Below are 17,063 nucleotides of genomic sequence, written 5' to 3'. Positions count from 1 at the left end.
TCTACGTTTTCCCCATCCACCCTTCTTAAATCTTCCTGTCTCCTTTCCACCACTCCCCTCCCCTCCTACCAACCCTCCCCTCTCAAACCAAATTCCTTTCCTTCCTCTGCCTCTGTCCTGCCACCATGCTCTCCATTCGTTCCCCCAACCCCCAGTCTTAGTCTGTCTTCCTCCTTCTCTCTCCACCTTGCTGTCTCCTTAGCTATGTTCCTCTCACACTTACTGCACGTCTGTCTGTTTCTTAACCACATGTCCTTTTCTTTCACTCTCCGTCCCACCCTACCCCCATCTGTCCCGCCGTTCTGTGGTGACATGAACTGATGTGTCAGCTAAGTTGATCATTCCCTCCAGCTGCTGTCTGCCAACCACAACTCTCTTTCCCTCATGTGTCGCTGTGACTCTTTCTCCCTTCCACTATGCCTCTCCTTTTCACCCTCACCGCCTCTCTCCTTTCTGCCATTTTCACTCCATGATGTCTACTCGCCTCTCTTTCTCTTTCATTCCCTCCCTCCCATCGCTGCTCCCACCCTCTTTTTTATTTCCCTCTGAGACGGGCCTGTCAGGAAGATTCAGCCACTTGTCTACAAGCAGTCTGATGTTGTTCCATCTGCATGCGTATGTATGCATGTGCTGCACGCTATGTTGAGTACACATTCGTGTTTGTGTCTGTGAGTGACAAAGAAAGGGTGAGGTAGGGTGTGTGTGTCCCATAGACATAAACCAGGTATGACCACAGCTGGGCCTTTCTCTCAGTTTTAGGGAGCATAAGAAAGGTATGAAAAAGGAAAGACATTAGATATGTTTCCATCTGAGTGAAGCTGAACAGACAGAGGAATGTAAACAAATGTGTAGCCCAGGACAGATTGAATGAGTGAAAGAGGGATGGAGAGAGAAGAAGAGGGAATGCTGTAAAAGAGTGGGAAGATGTAAACAAATGTAGATCTCCATGCACAGATGGGAGAGGGACAGAGAGCGAGGGAAGAAATGGAAAAGGGATGGATGGATATTGCCAGATCTAGACTCTCTGTGAGGTAAGGGAAGAGAATCAATTGAAATGCCCCTCAGATGTGCTGTATTCCTCAACAGGTGTTTAATATACCATGACCAACCACTTTAATAATAAACTTCTGTAAAGGGACAGATTCAGGAATGGAACTAGGGACCAGTGGATAGAAGGTAATCACATTTATTTCAGAAATACATGTTTGTTGTAAACCAGCAGTTCAATCAGGAGAGACTATAGTTCACACATTTAGTGTTATGTTTGTTACAAATGAATTTTGTGTAGCAGCATAACCCCACATTGATTCTGCATGTAACTCAGTACCCACTAAACTAAATATTTAGCGACTTGTCAAATACATCAATTAACGTTTCCTAATTAGTTGATAAATTAAATTAGGTGGTATCATATTCATCTCTTAATGTTTCGCTAAGTCTTCCTAAGTGGCTGTTGCATTGCAAATTAGTAGTACACAATATAAAAAGACATGGTTGCTAATTCCCACAATTTGGAGATTGGCAAATACTGTGACAGGAATGCAGCATAAGTAAGGGAAGTGGTCAAAAGTTTGAGTAGAGAGTAGAGAGGGGTGGCTTCCATGGAGTAATTCATGATGGGGTAGAGGGGACATTTTTACCAAGCACCATTAAGAAGCCATATGCACAAGGTGACAGCCAAGACAGGAGGCTATGAGAAGTTGACATGACACTTGGAGCCTGATGCTAACACTGCCTAGGTTAAGGTTTGAAGGCTCTGCTGACAAAATATTCCTCTCTCAGGTGGCACATAACAGTATAAGCGGTTAAATCTGTTGCCTGTGTGCCCTAATTAGTTTAAGATTGAATCCCACCAGAACTTCTTTCTTCAGGGCTGTCTATTCCAACTTTCTCTATTAAAATAGTGATTGAACTGCTTACTTGCCTTCAATTGAATTAATCTGTTTGTGCATTCATTGTATTGTGTGGCGTATGCAAAAACAATGCAGGGTATGCTGAACTCCACCACACACACACACACACACACACACACACACATGGCACTAGCCTACCTTGCCTCGCAGCAGCACGATACATCATATTAATGGCATACTTGTCACTAGACATTTGTCACATTTGCTGGTAACCTGTAGCCTCAGTCCATATGATATTGATCTACATGCACAGCCGACTATTAATGGTGGCTGGATTATGATAAGAAATTCAGACACTATTTGTATCCCGAAGGTCAATGGCCTTCCTCTATATTAAGTTAATTTGTCTATTTTGATTTTATCTAAATCTAAATTAAGAAAGTATGTATAAATTGAAACCTATTTTGGAATCAGCACAGCCGACGTTTAATCGTGATGTCTGATGTGTTTACTAGTTTTCACTATTTTGCTTCGATACACTAAAGGCTGGACATCAGCATAAATTAGTATAGCGACATGTTCATCCGTGCCACAGCATGTTTGTATTATTTTGATAATTTCCCACCGACAAGCATCCTGTCGTATATTAATGACCAACAATATTACTGAATGAAAAGTGAAACAAACTACTGTGAACCACAACGACAAACAAAACAAATTGAGACTACACAGCCACAACGTGTGCCTAAATGATCCTGATTGAATGAGTTTGCTGCCTTTGGTTTGAGAAGAAATGATGAATGGGTAACCTTAAGAGGCAATACAGTTGGGCAATGATGCCGTCAGCAGGGAGTGAGATTTGAAAATGACACAGGGAGCAAAGAAATAGAGCTAGTCAAACTCAATAACAAGAAAAAAGATAACGAGTAACCTTTAAGGTGTATTAATAATGTGCCAAAGATGCTGATATTGATCCGCCCTTTATATATTGATATTAGGTAAGTTATAATATTACAACAACATTTTTTTCCACATCCATACATACATTTGAATACATCTCAATGTTTAAATGTTACCCAGTATATTGTCTATCGGGGCTCTCTATAGGTCATGAACGACATAATCGACACCAATGCCAATCATCATTGGTGGAATGTGGGCAATGACCAATCACTAAGCTGTGAAGTGACCAATCATGCAGTCACACTGGTGTAAAATGTCAATCATCAGTGGTGAAGTGGCTCAGTGACAAGAGAAGCCAGCTGGCAAATTAGTCATCTGAATTGTCCATGAGCGATTCCACATATGCAAATATACACATATAAATGCTCACACAAAGGCCACACACACACACACCATGCCACATACAGTATTTGCCTATATGCGTGTACCTGAACAGCGCTCCAGCTAGTTTTTCTACATGTTGCTGTCACTGACAGTGATGTGGGCAGTGTGATCACACAAATTGCTCCTAATTTTACAATACACACACAAAACATAACAGCCGAGAAAGCTACACAAGACTTTTTACATTTGTAATCGTTATTGGATAAATAAGCAGTTAATAAGCAAAATCATATATTTGATAATAATGACTTTAGTTTTGCACACTGGGGACTATGTTACAGCATAGCTTGGAAGATGTAACAGTAAAAGAGTTGCTGGGTTGTGGTAATAGTGTGTTCCCTGGTAATGTATTCTGCCATGCCATTATCATGAGGGCTCTGCGTATTTTGGGAAAGTTGGGTTTTGTGACAACTTCTACACTTCTCGACTCACTATTTAGAAAAATGTGGCTAGTAGTTGCTAAGTGAGAGCTGGTAGAGACCCGAATCCAACAGGGTAGCTTCTGGTATTCAATTTAATTGTCTTTCTTTCTTTCTTAAAAAAAAACTAAGCATCTCCCCTATGTTTACTTCCAAGAATCTCAGAGAATCGGTATCCACTATGTGGTTACTGTATGCTAGATAGCCGAGCATGCCAATGATTGCAGCTTACATTTAGAGCAGAATTAATATGCCGCTAAATACATTTCTCGCAATTTTGTTTTTGGTTAGGGAAAGAGGAGGGGTTTAATCAAATGTATGAATCTCAATGTTTTTCAATGAAACAGAGCTGCTAATGTTGATTTTCTTGTACAAGATTACATCGAAATCTAAATTGTCAGGCTTCAAGTAATGCGTTTATGTCCAATCGGCACCCTGTAACAAGCTACGGGCGTGGTCTAGGTGTGTGTGAGACGTGTGTCATAAACAACAGAGGTTAACGTAGATGGTGCATCAGTTATATCAGGACTACAGAATATTTCTTAATTTAAAGCGGAGCAAAGAAGGTTCTTCTCAATGGAAAGAAAGATGTTTTTGCTCTCCTCCCGACTTGCTTCGGCAAGAGTTTGATTGACAGATGGTTCATCCAATCACCTGCCAATTATTTCTTGAAAGTACCTGCTCTTTTCCAAACACTGTCCAATGCTTCTCAGATGGTTCAGTGTAACAAACCATCTCTCGCTTCAGGTTCAGTTTTCTGACCATTTTTTGAGAATATAGCTATATTAGGTATAGCTAGCTAGCTGTGCAGGAAGATGACTTCAATAAACTTATTCCCACCTATATAACTCATATTGATGGACTGTTTATTCAGCCAGTTGGAGACAGCCATCAACAAGCACAATGCCAGACCCATCTGAATCACTGAATAAATCTGAAGTGTCATCTGTGATATTTTTGTTTTTTGTCTGTTAAAAAAAAAATGTACTTGAACATTCTGATGATTCCAATACATTGCTGACACGCGGATTAAGCTGCAAGTGTAGTTTGAGAATTTTTTTGGAGCATTTTAATACTTTTAATACAACCTTTTCACACTTTTCAAGCAGGAGGGGTTTATTACTGACAAAATAGACAAGAAGTTGGAGCGTAGCATGACTGTAATCCATTTAACTGTCACGAAAATGACATTTTGATAAAGGTTTAGCATTAAGCTGAATTAGTGTAGATCTTGATAAGTACTAAGCAATGCATATGTGTCTGCAAAACAATTTTTTTTATTCATTGATCTTCTCAATCTGTAGGCTTTTAAATGGCCATTAAGAGATGAAACAATGCGGGTTTCAAATTGTGTCCGTAATTATGTCATAAGAATTAATACCAGGTTTTGAAGATGTAGATAATGTAACCAGCAAAATATAAAAAAAATACCACAACATGCTGCGTCACCATTGATCCCTCAAAATGTGAACAAAAACGTTATTTGGTCAAAGCATGCATGGCATTTATAAAATGAGGGGGGACATTTCATTTTAGAATAACTTTTTTATTTGTGTTGTTGCTCCTAAATAATAGATTTCTTCGAAATAGGTTACCTTCAGTAATGGTGTTTATGCTTTTTGCTGCATTAATCAATGTCTCTCCCAATGCAGTCAGCTTTCCCCATATCATTTTGCCTCAAAATTATTTTCATTACTAATGACTCTTAGAGTGAACACCTGGGGAAATAAAGGATATAGAAAGAAGGGCTCTGGCAGCTTTGTTATTGTGTGTGGCTCACAATCCCCTCATGGGGTCCCATCAGTTTCAAGGCAAAGTAAACACAATGCCGTGCTGTAGGCTACTGTGGCCTTGAGTTGATAAATTATTGTTTGAGCTTTCAAGTTGTCCTTATACTGTAATTCTCTGGCTGCTGCAATATCCAGGTTATTTTATTGAGAGGGATAGTTATGTTTTATATCGTTTTTTGGAACATTTGAGATTCCACATTTTAAAAAAAGAACAAAAAGAAAAAAAACTCGATATAACCTGGGATATAGTGTTTTCAATACAAGCCAGTTAGACTGTTGTGCATGTTGTTGCGTGAGAAGTGACGTGAGATGTTTTTTTGTCCACAGCAGTCGTTTCTGATACGTCTACTTTTATAGAATATTGTGAAACTCTACCAGCTGAACTTAAAAGATGTTCGAGTTGATTTAAGACAGCATCACAGTTTCAAATTTAAACTTGAAATAAACACAACTTTTGAAGGGAATGCTGCGAGCTAAAGTACAAAACGGGGTTGCATAATCAGAAGTTGTGCCCTAATTCATGGACTGCCTCCACATTTCAACACCAATAACAAGTCACATTCCCAAGGCTTTTTCCGAGTGCAATCAAGAAATGCAGCGAGTGTGTTCTCTACAGCCTTCTCTACCCCACAGTTCCATGCACATAGGTTGTTTTCTTTGGGTGTTTTCATATTAGGTACACACATATTGATACGTACTGTGCCCAAGTACGATTGCTGAATATTTCATTGCTGCCTCACCATAAACAATACTGTGCATTTATCAGCGAGTACGATTTTATTTCTTTGTTTATTTTTTGTATACAACAGTGAACACACTGTGTGCAGTAAGGCACGCCTGAGTGAACAGAGCACACTAGAGGCTCTGCGGTGATGGCCGCACACTCTGCCTTCTCCAGTCACTTCACCGAGCACATCTTCACCACCATAAATAGCTGTCTTATTGACAGCAGTCAGTTTCAAGCAGTTTCACGTCATTCAGATACAGAGATACAGTGGGATTCTTTTGGAAATCATTTTGAGGTCTGCACATCAGTGACCTCATGCGACCATGTCGCAAGCTATCCCCTCAACAATAGCGTGCATTTTGAACTCATTTCACAACAATATCCTCATTTCTTGATCGGATTGTGGAGATGATGTTGATGAAGTTTCTGGAGGGGGTGTGATGGGTAACGACTCAATAACATGAGGCTAACTTGTTGATTTTTGCTGATTATGCTGTCCAAGCTTGCAAACATTTGTCTTTTTTGTTAGTTGAGCTGCCACTTATGTACCCCTTTCTGGTATTGCAGTCTCATTTTCTTTAATTTGTCACTGCATTGTTCTGCTGTTCCATTGTAGCCATGCATATGTAAATACCTCTATATTATCCCAGAAATCTCTGCTTTGTATGCATTTTCCACTTGTCCTTGGATGTTTTCTTCTGCCCACATTTCAAGCAAGCATTCTCAGAGAAATCCGGAACAGTCGCATAGTCATGTTAACACTGAACAAATAGCAGTCCACATGTTTGTTTTGGTACAGTTTGTTTCCACACCTGAGTACACATGATTGGATGAAGGAGTATGTTACACAAGGTTCACACTAATCAAACGAACTGGTCGAAACCAATGTATGCAAATCTGAACCCGGGTCCCTGATGTAGAATCACCCTTAATGATGCATTTGAGGCCATTGTGCACTTGAAAGGTCAAGAAATATGGATATATTAACCAGGTTTGTGTTCAGGCAGTAGTCATCAGGTCTAAATCATTGAAGCCAGAAACCTGACTGATAGTTGTTAGCAAATTGGATATGTAGTTAATCACTTCTTAGGTTTTTACACTTATTTACACATTATCTTCTATTTACCATTCTTTCTGCCTTTTCTTTTCTCTTTTCCTTTTTTCAATCCTCACCTTTATTCCTCACTTCCACTCTGCGCTCATTCCTACAAATCTTTATCAGAGCTGTATCTCGCAACATCTCTGTTCAGTTCAAAAATGATGTCTCTTTTAGCTTTAGGTGCTTCATTTTATGTGACAGTCTTTATTGTAGACAGCCTTTTGAACAGACACATACACACCACATCTGAACTTGTAGGTGGTTGGTGTTTGTGTGTGTGATGTTACTGTATCTTATCAAGGATCAGTGATGCAACTTTATTCATATGTCAGAACTGCCAACAGTGGCAAAAGTACAAACAAAGCACAGCCGACATCTCTCTGAGAAGCAGACAGAGTTTGAAAACTCCTCAGTAGATAGGCAGGCAGGGAACCCATGTGCGAACAAAGTGAAATCACCCCCAAGATGTGGTTTTGTGAAAATGAGGCTCTCTTTTGAAAACTCACTTAAGTAGGACAGTGCTGTCTGATGCATGGGATCGGATTTAGAAAAAGTGTCTGAAACGCTGCTTTGATGGAGCTGTCAGCTTGAAAGTAGTGCCTTCTTCTAATTGGAGCATTCCTAAAAAGAGCTGATGATATTGGCCAAGCTCGTTTAGCAGCGCACATCACCCTAATGAGAAGGTTGGACACCAGCAATCACTCTTTGTGTAAATAAATAATTTACCAATCCATTAATCATGAAGCTGAAATTTAAGAATATCTGTTGCCCCTTTATTAAAAACAATGTATGCTTTGTAACTAATCATTCGCATGCTGTACTTCAATATATTATTCATGGAGTTCATTCAAGCACAGCATGAAAATGAACTTGCAGAGCAGAATTGCTTGAGTTGAGTAACTTGAGTTGAGTAACATGCTTTTTAGGCTGTCTCTATTAACTACATGATCTGACTGATGAGACTTGAAGTGACCAGAATTTAAATGTAAAATCAAGAAACCTTTCCAGAGGAATTCATTTGGATTATATTCCACAACGGATATTTGCAGTCTAGATGTTAATAAAGTCATATCTGTAAACATTTTTGTGTGCTTTTTTCAGTTCATTTTGCGTTTCGCAGCATGTTAATGTGTCACCGGAGTAGCAACTGAGACTTGAAAATACAAGCTTGCTGTGCATGTGGTCAAATTTACCCACGTATTTTAACCAACTCTATGTGTAAATGTGTGTACCCAAGCATACTGTAAGTGTGTCCCACTCTATGTATATGCCTTTCTGGCTGCAGAGATCTAGCAGGTGACATTAAAAGCAGGAAGATTTATGAAAGAAAAGATGCATGAGAAGAAAAGACAGAATGACAAACTGATAGACTGACAGACATGTTGCAGCAGAAAATGTAGTGGAGGAGTAGAGGAGAGGTGGAGACTCAGGCACTATGGGGATCTAAAAGATGGGGTGAGCTTGGGTAAGTAACTCTTGCAAAGGCGCTGTACTCAAACAAAACCTCTCTCTCTCTCTCTATTTATCTCTCTCTCATAGCTTTACATCCTCATATTTATCTTATGATGTCAAATACAAATTTGATGAGTCTGCAGGAAAAACAGCAACGTCACACTACAAAGTAGACAAGGTTGCATTTAAAAAGTTTAATAGAGAAAATGAACTTTAACAAAGAATTCAAAGACATTAGCTGTTTCTATTCAATCGCAAGACAATTTATGTGAACTTTTAAAATGTCACAAAAAAACAAATTAAAAGTCTTTTCATCAAATGGTTTCGCGTGAAAAAAACTCTTGGTCAGAAGTTGACACTTTAGGCAGTAAACACGGAAGAAGTATGTGTTGCAAACAAACAAACAAGTGAGCTTGATCATCTAACCCATCTACAAGATCATCTTTACTTCAGGAATTTGTTTCAATTGGTCAAGTTTTAATTGTTCTTTCATGTCAGCTCGTATTGACCATGACTCATGCTGTCAATGTTATGGGAATATCTGGAGAAATGAACAGTGTGTATCACCCCAATCTTCAGAGGTGCTTGAGCTGATACTCATAAATGTGCAAAAAAATACATGGCTGATGGATCCAGTAGTCTGTGAGATTAGCTGACAGACAGATACCATTACCGAACACATGATCCCCTCCAGGCTTATGCCTGACAGAGATGATTAACTCCACATTGCCGTGGGATAAAATTGCCAATTTGCTAGTCTCTTCAGAGGTATACTGTAGTGCGTGAAATAGTTTTACTCATACAGTTGCTCATCATGGTATTTTGAAAGCCTGCCACTTTTGTTGTATCATACACTCGTATAAGTGAATACATTTATCTCTTTCTGGCCCGTCTAAAAATCAGACAGTGTTTCATGGCCAATGCTGCGAATGCTGAATGACAAATAGTAATATCTGCTCGGCCTTCAAAATGAACGTGAGCATTTGTTTTTCTATTTACTTTTTGTCCAAAGGCATCTTTATGGCTTGCATGTAGTGTCAGTCTGTATGGTCGTCAGAAGTGATCACAAATGTGACAAAAACAAGAATGTGTGTGTGTCTGTGAGAGATCAGAACACTGAATTAACTTTGACCTTGATGTCTCCAATTTGTATTTGCGCTCGCGCACACACACACACTGAAGCCTGCATAATGCATCGTATCTAAGCAGTGATGGGTGTCTGGGGATTCTCAGTATAATCTGAACAAAGTAGCAAACTTGTTTTAGTGCTGACAAAGAAGAACACAGAGCTTAAGCTGCGGTGACCTAAACAAAATATTCAAACAAAATTGTCATATGTAAGAGTTTTATGAAGCTCCAGAGCCTCAAGGAGACTAAAGAGATGTAACCGTGGGTTAGACCAGACTGGGATGATCCGGTTCATTGCCATCTTCATGCAAGCAGCGTGACAGTACATTTATAGTACTTTCTGCATTGTTTCAAAGACTGTTGACGCTATTCCACAACGATTTCATAAGCAGTGGGTGAATGTGTTAAAGTCTACAGTAATTATTTTGGTTGGTGACAGGAAGGCTATACTTTAAAATGTCAGTTTTACAGTAGCAGAAACTAGAGACTAGAAAGCCTTTAATCTTTATTGGGTGGATCGCTTTAACAGCTCATCAAATACTGAACTGTACTCAATAAACTGTATGCGCCTGACTGGATCTAAAAAGACAGGGGAGAGTCACAGCAGTAGTGTGACCCCCACAGCAGGAGCAGAACAATTACAGAGCTCACAGTGTGACGGTCTCACTCTTATAGCATTTTGTGCAGTGTCAACCGAATGCCAAAATGTTCTTCTGCCCTCCATCCAGGGTGAGGGGTCAGCGGCTGAACGCTGCACCCCATCAAGCAGCTGAGCGCTTATAGCTATATTTATGACCATTACAACGTTGTAATTGGGGGGGGGGGGGGGGGGGGCCTCACAGTTACTTTCTCACCTGTTGAAGTGTATAATAACATGTGAAATAGTTACTTGGTTTATGATATGTCAATGGATGGACATATTCACTCTGGCAGTCAGTATGTAAAGATACCTTTCCACTTTGAGTTTTGTGTTTGGCTATTAAAATTTTTTGGGAAGTCGATTGCGATAGCTGACCTCATATGATAGTGATAGTGATATAACCATGTGGTAGTGAAGTGAGGCCTGCTGGCCTATTCATGATGTCTTGGCCTGTCGGTTCATTGAAATCACACTACCTCTCACCTGTACATACACGTTTCCACAAACACACATGCACATGCACTCACAGAACCGCAAACAACCTTAAATAACTCCTTGTTGTGAAAGTATGTGTGCAATATAGACTTCAGAAGGAAACATCACACTTATGCCATGGTCTGTTGTTTCCATGGTTACCTGCTTGTAACTTACTTTGTGTAACTGATTTATGGTGGTAAAACTGTTGATCAGCAGAGCCTTCAGAGTATCCTCCGAAAACAACTGTTTTCCGTGGCTATGGTATACTATATGCTATTCAGTTTCATTTTGAGGTACCAGCTTGCCCGGGCTGCTGAGCACTACCCAGGATTCATCTGCAGATGATAAGGACAACAATATATTATCGGTGTCTGCTATCAGCATTCTGCGGAAGACTAGAAGGACTCCCTGCTAGTGATGACCAACAAATGCCAACTGGGAGTTGTGTGTTGGGCGTTATTTCAGACTAACGGCCCCTCCTCACTGTCTCAGACATTTTTGACCGAGGCTTTTTGGTTCAAGACAGCTTTGCTGCTTCCACGGACCTCAGCTTGTGCCCAAAAACTTCAGGAGTTACTTTTTGTCTTCCACCCCATAATGGGAGGCGAGGTTACATCTGCTTAGACCAGTTCATGCATTGTCAAGTTATGTTGAACGCACCATCAAGTGCACAGAACAAGCTTTTTTGGGGGGATGGTGTGGCGGGTAAATCCGTATCCAGGAAAGGTCTAGTGGGATGGTTATTTGAGTTCATCTCCCAAACCTTTAGGCAGGCGGGAAGAGTTGCTGTTAGTTGGTTTAAAGAAAACAAACTGAAATCAAGCAGACACTGTATTAATATGACAAACTACACCTCTGTTTCGAGATCATGTGTATTACCAAGGAGCACAAGTTCTACAAGTTCTACAAGTTAAACCGCTTTTAAAAACCTAATGAATTAAACTCAACACAATACACAACATGCACTCCACTTTATTCCCATATTAATAGATGATGTGCTTGGCTTGTTACGACTTGTGGAGCTTTGGGTACATTGTAAAATGAAGGTGTGTTATGCAAACAAATGAGGACCTGAAGGTTGTGTTCAATCTTTGTTTCTACCTGCTTAATTATTTGACAGGCTCACAGTGGCCTTCCCCAGCATGTTGAAGACAGGATGGGTTGGCACAGAGGGATAATAGCATTCAATATGCAGCTGTGGGTAGCAAACCAAACTACACAGCAGCACCTGATCAAACACAGGTGGAGCAAACCTCAGACAGAATATCGTGGCTGAATTTAGCTACAGTCAGCGCATTTCCCTTCATTTAAAAATGATCAAGTTATTGCAGGAATCTTTTGCAGTAACTTAATTTATTTGAACGTAACCTTAAGTCATGTAAACAACAATCCTGGTTTCCTGAAATGGGGTAAGAGATCAAGAGAAAACACTTGAAATAGATCTCTGCTGCGATCAGTTTCCTCATCACAAGGAGTATTTCACAGCTGTTTAAACTGTCTCGGTGTCATGGCTCTGACGGGAGCTTTCTGAAGTTTAAAAGAATAATCCTGGTGATGTAATAGTGATGCCATAAGGGTTATGTCAGTTTGAGCATGGAGACTACAAACAGGGACCCTGCATTACAATAAATAATGAAAGATAGCATTGAATGGCATTATGGTAAATGCAGGATGCAGTGTTTTGGGGGTTTAACCCATAGTGGAGACTTAAAGTCAGGATATATTGCTGCACACAATAAAAAACTGAACTACGCCTTTAAGACTTAGGTTTTAGTAAGTTGAGCTGCTGGATGACTTGTCAAATTTAGGTCAATGACAATTCAATTCAAAGTCCTAAAATATAAAACTTGTTCTTTTCAGTAAACAAATTAATCAGTTTCAAAAGTTGTGACACATTCTCATGCTGGAAAAACACTAGGCTCTCTCACCACAGACCTCTGTCTTCTCACAACAAGAACAAAAAAACGTAGTGTCGCAGCATAATATATCATGTCAACATGAGCATATATGTGCCGGTCTTGGTTAAAAAATATGGAAATCAGCGTATTGGGAGAATCCAGACTACTGACCAACTGCATCTAAAGAAGTTCTACAATAACCAGATTATCACAGTGCACGTTAACATGTTCTCCTGCCTTAACCTAATTTCTCATGGTGACTAAATTCAACGTTTTCCATAAGCAGCAGCTTACTTGTCAGACACTTTGGAAATATCAGAATAATGTGAACATACCATATGTGTAATGTGCCTGGTGACCATGACATCAATTTAAAATCTGTTTAATTTAAAAGAAGTGTCAAAACTTCTCCTGAATTACTGACAAGCTGATGCTGAAGAAAATGAGGTCTCATTCTGTTCCAGATGCTGCAATAGTAGATGTTAAAGCGTATTACATTTTTATTACCAAGCTTTGTGATATGCGTGCACATCAACTTGTTCTTGATCTTGTTTCGATGAAGAAAAAGCAGAATAGAACGTCTACATCAGAAAATAATCATTAAATCACCACTGATAATGGACCCCTGCTAAGATCAAGAGAGCTCCATGCATGCAACAGGGAAAACAAAGGACCAATAGAGAAAAAAGAAGAGGAGACAGACAAAGAAACAAAAAAATGTATTGACAACAATAAAATAGCTTAATGTCTTAATTCACAGTCTTTGGCACGCTAGCCCAGTGAGAGAGAAAGAGGCTGCAATAAGAATAAACTTGACTTCTGGTAGCAGGGAAAGAAAAACACAGATATGAAGAGCGGGAAAGTAATTAGTTTGATTCCCTTATCGTGAGATTAGGATTCTTTCTTAATCTACAAAATATTTTTCCATAGAGATTCTAAGCATGAGAACTTGACTTGTCGAGGAATCTCAAGCTGTACAGGTCACTTGCAGGTCAGGTGAATTATAGAATTTACAATAAACCAGCTAAAGCTAAATAACACATCAAGGGATAGGTGATATAAGTATAGAGGAAAAAAGGGATATGCATAAATAGATGACCATATAATCTTATTATCATAAAGTCATTTATTTCTGACAATAACAAACAAATGCATAGCAAGAGTGTGGATGAAATTACTTTTTTCTCATCATGTGGCTTTGAGATAGAAGAATAAGGAAATGATGGTTGGTTTCATTTGTGTAAGGGAAAATGTGTATAATGGTTAAAGGAATAGCAGCTTTCAAGTTGACAACAATCAAGTACCTGCATACATTTATAGTCTGAAGCCTACAACATACAAAAGAAGGGATGATTTGCATTTATGTGCAACAAAATGAAGTAAAGTGGCTGTGCTGTTTCATGTAAATAGGGAGTAGCTCACGAGTTTATAGAATAATGGCTTTACGACAGTATTCATTTCCTCAAGAATATAATTGAAGATGATTGAAGTTTCTGGTTTATCACACAGAGGGGTATGATGCTTTTTCACTCATGCCAATTATATTCATCAAATTACTCTCTGATTTGTAATTTATATATTAATTTTGTTTGTGGGCTAAACACATAATATGCAAGGGTGTTTGTATCCATGTGTATTTATATATATTTGCCCATCGTGCCCCGCAAAATGAAAATACAATGTGCATTAACAGCTAGTCTAATCTTGGGACTCCAAAATGTTTTGCATTAAGCTGAAGTGGTATTTCCGTCATGGGCAGGGCAGTAACTTCTCATCTTTAAAGTAATCTATCCTACCTTCATGACTCTCTTCCACAGTGAAGTTGATCCATATCATTTATTTTCATTTTCTTGTATGGGTCATTGGGGGTTGCATTAATCAATATTTCTTTTTTATATATCAACCCAAATAGAATGATCACCAAATGTTTGCCTCTCTACAATGGCTTTAAGCAATTTATTTTTAGTTTTCTGGTTCAATTTAACAGTCCAGTAACACAACAGTTAATTGTCTCACTTTCATGAACCCTGTTTTAGCTAGCAACAATCCAGATACTATAATAAAGCCAATAAACCTACATATTGGGATATTTAAGATATGATTATTGGAATCTGTCATGTGTCCCGAAACGTGAGTAAAATATATCAGGGTCATCATGTTGACCCATTTTGGCCTTTGTATATACTTATGTACCCTTGTATATGTATTTATCTTCTTTCACCTACTAGTACATACGAGCTATATGTTTATGTTTACTCTTGTTTGGCTTTGTTGTACTTGTTCTTAGCTGTATTTCTATATCTGTGTATGTACAATGAGCGCAACAAAATCCGGAGTCAAATTCCTGGTAGTCCTATGTGTAAGTCCACTCATACATGGTCAATAAAGCTGATTCTGATTCTGATGTCGGCTAAGTGTAAGTATACGAAATTGTGATAGTATGTCTGCACATTAGTGGTCTAAAAGTGATTGATGCAACATTAAAATATCAGAATGATCTATTTCAGCTTGTCATAAGTTGATGGGGTTGCATGAAGAGAAAGCTTTCAGAGTGAGATTTCATTACAAGTCACTCTTAATATATCAATGCAGTCTTGAAAGTTAGCAACATATGCTAGCAACTAGCAAGCTCACTACCTCAACAACTGAAACTGTTGCATCACCATTATACCATCAAGGCCACCCTATCACAATCAATTATGCATTACAAATGTTTCCGAACCACACCACAGGGCTTCTGCTCTACCATTTTTATTTTACCAGTAATTATAGTGGCAGCTTGTTAAAAACCTTCTTCTTGCATGATGTGAAGGGTTCTGACTCATGTAGACCACCATGTCCAACTCAAACGTACTCTTGCAGGCTATACTTTCCATGGTCAGCTTTCCAATGATGAGGCCCGTAGTGCGTGAAAAGTAGTTTATTCCATAAAAACATGAATAAACAAAAATCTATTGTATGTCAAACATTTTAAATTTTAAATTTTTGCAATGAAAATAAAAAACAAAAAACTGTAAACAATATAACATGGCTCTTACAGTAATGTAAAATATGGACGTAGTTTCCGTGACGTCACCCATATTGTTATGAAGAGCCGTTGTAAAGCTCAACATGGATGACTCCTACAGTCGCCATCTTGGCAGTGCAGACACAGCCTAGCTCTGAAAATGGGCAAAGAGATGATCGTCAATTGTGCTGAGGTGGGCCCGGGTGACGCAGCAGACCAGACAGCTAGCAGCTAATGACCTGGTACGGCACCCACCTGTCACTCAAAGCGGCCAGGCCCTCAGATAGATTGACTCGCATTTGGGACCAGCCTCAAGTTTAGGGCACTTCCACGTTGGCTTCATTTCTCAGCACTGGAGGTTGATACCTGTGCTGGCAATTGCATGCTTTACAAATCAAGCTACATTTTAATTGTATACTATCACTTCTACATATCAAAGATAATAAAGTTTTTTTTTTCAGAGTGAGTGTCATTTTATGAAGTGGAGCAATTGAGTTGAGCTAGAACTACTAACATGATGCCACATCAGTGTCAAGACTCAAAGGAAACCCTTTACAGTAGCAGTCAGCACTCTATAATGAGAGAGATTGACAGTGACTGGAGGAAGTAAGTAAGTGTTTGAGTTGTCAGAGGGAAGAGAGAGGACAGGAGAAAAAAAACCCTGATGGAGAAAGTGACAGAAACCAGAGGTGTCTCAGTGTAATCATCTCCTTATGAAACAGCCACGCAAATTGAACACATTTGCACGCCTTCCAACATGCCCACATGCAACGCTGACACCTCACTCCAGTGTTATTAAAGAGAGAAGTATGAGTGTGTACCCTTGTGCTGACTAGGGCTGGAAACAAATTATAGAAAATAACTTTTGACTCAATGAAAGTACGACTGTACGACTGTAATACTGTTAGGTAAAAAAGACATTCAAAATAAACACAAGCCATATGGCATAGTTTCCTTCTCTTGTATTTTGTATACACATTGCATGCACAAAGCTGAATTATTGATGGCAGACCACAGTATGTAGAGGTTAATGTACTGTAGTTCAGAAAGCAGATGATATTGAGTGGAACAGATTAGTCAACAAAAGAAGGATGGATTTTTTTTTCCATCAGCAAAAGAAGGGTTGGTGAAAGAGGAAAGGACAGACAAAGAAAGAAAGAGAGAGAGAGAGAGAGAGAGAGAGAGAGAGAGAGAGAGAGAGAGAGAGAGAGAGAGAGAGAGAGAGA

Source organism: Anarrhichthys ocellatus, unplaced genomic scaffold, assembly GCF_004355925.1.
Source record: "Anarrhichthys ocellatus isolate YVR2014 unplaced genomic scaffold, GSC_Weel_1.0 scaffold24, whole genome shotgun sequence".
In the NCBI taxonomy this organism is placed as follows: domain Eukaryota; kingdom Metazoa; phylum Chordata; class Actinopteri; order Perciformes; family Anarhichadidae; genus Anarrhichthys; species Anarrhichthys ocellatus.
This window is presented reverse-complemented; position numbering follows the sequence as displayed.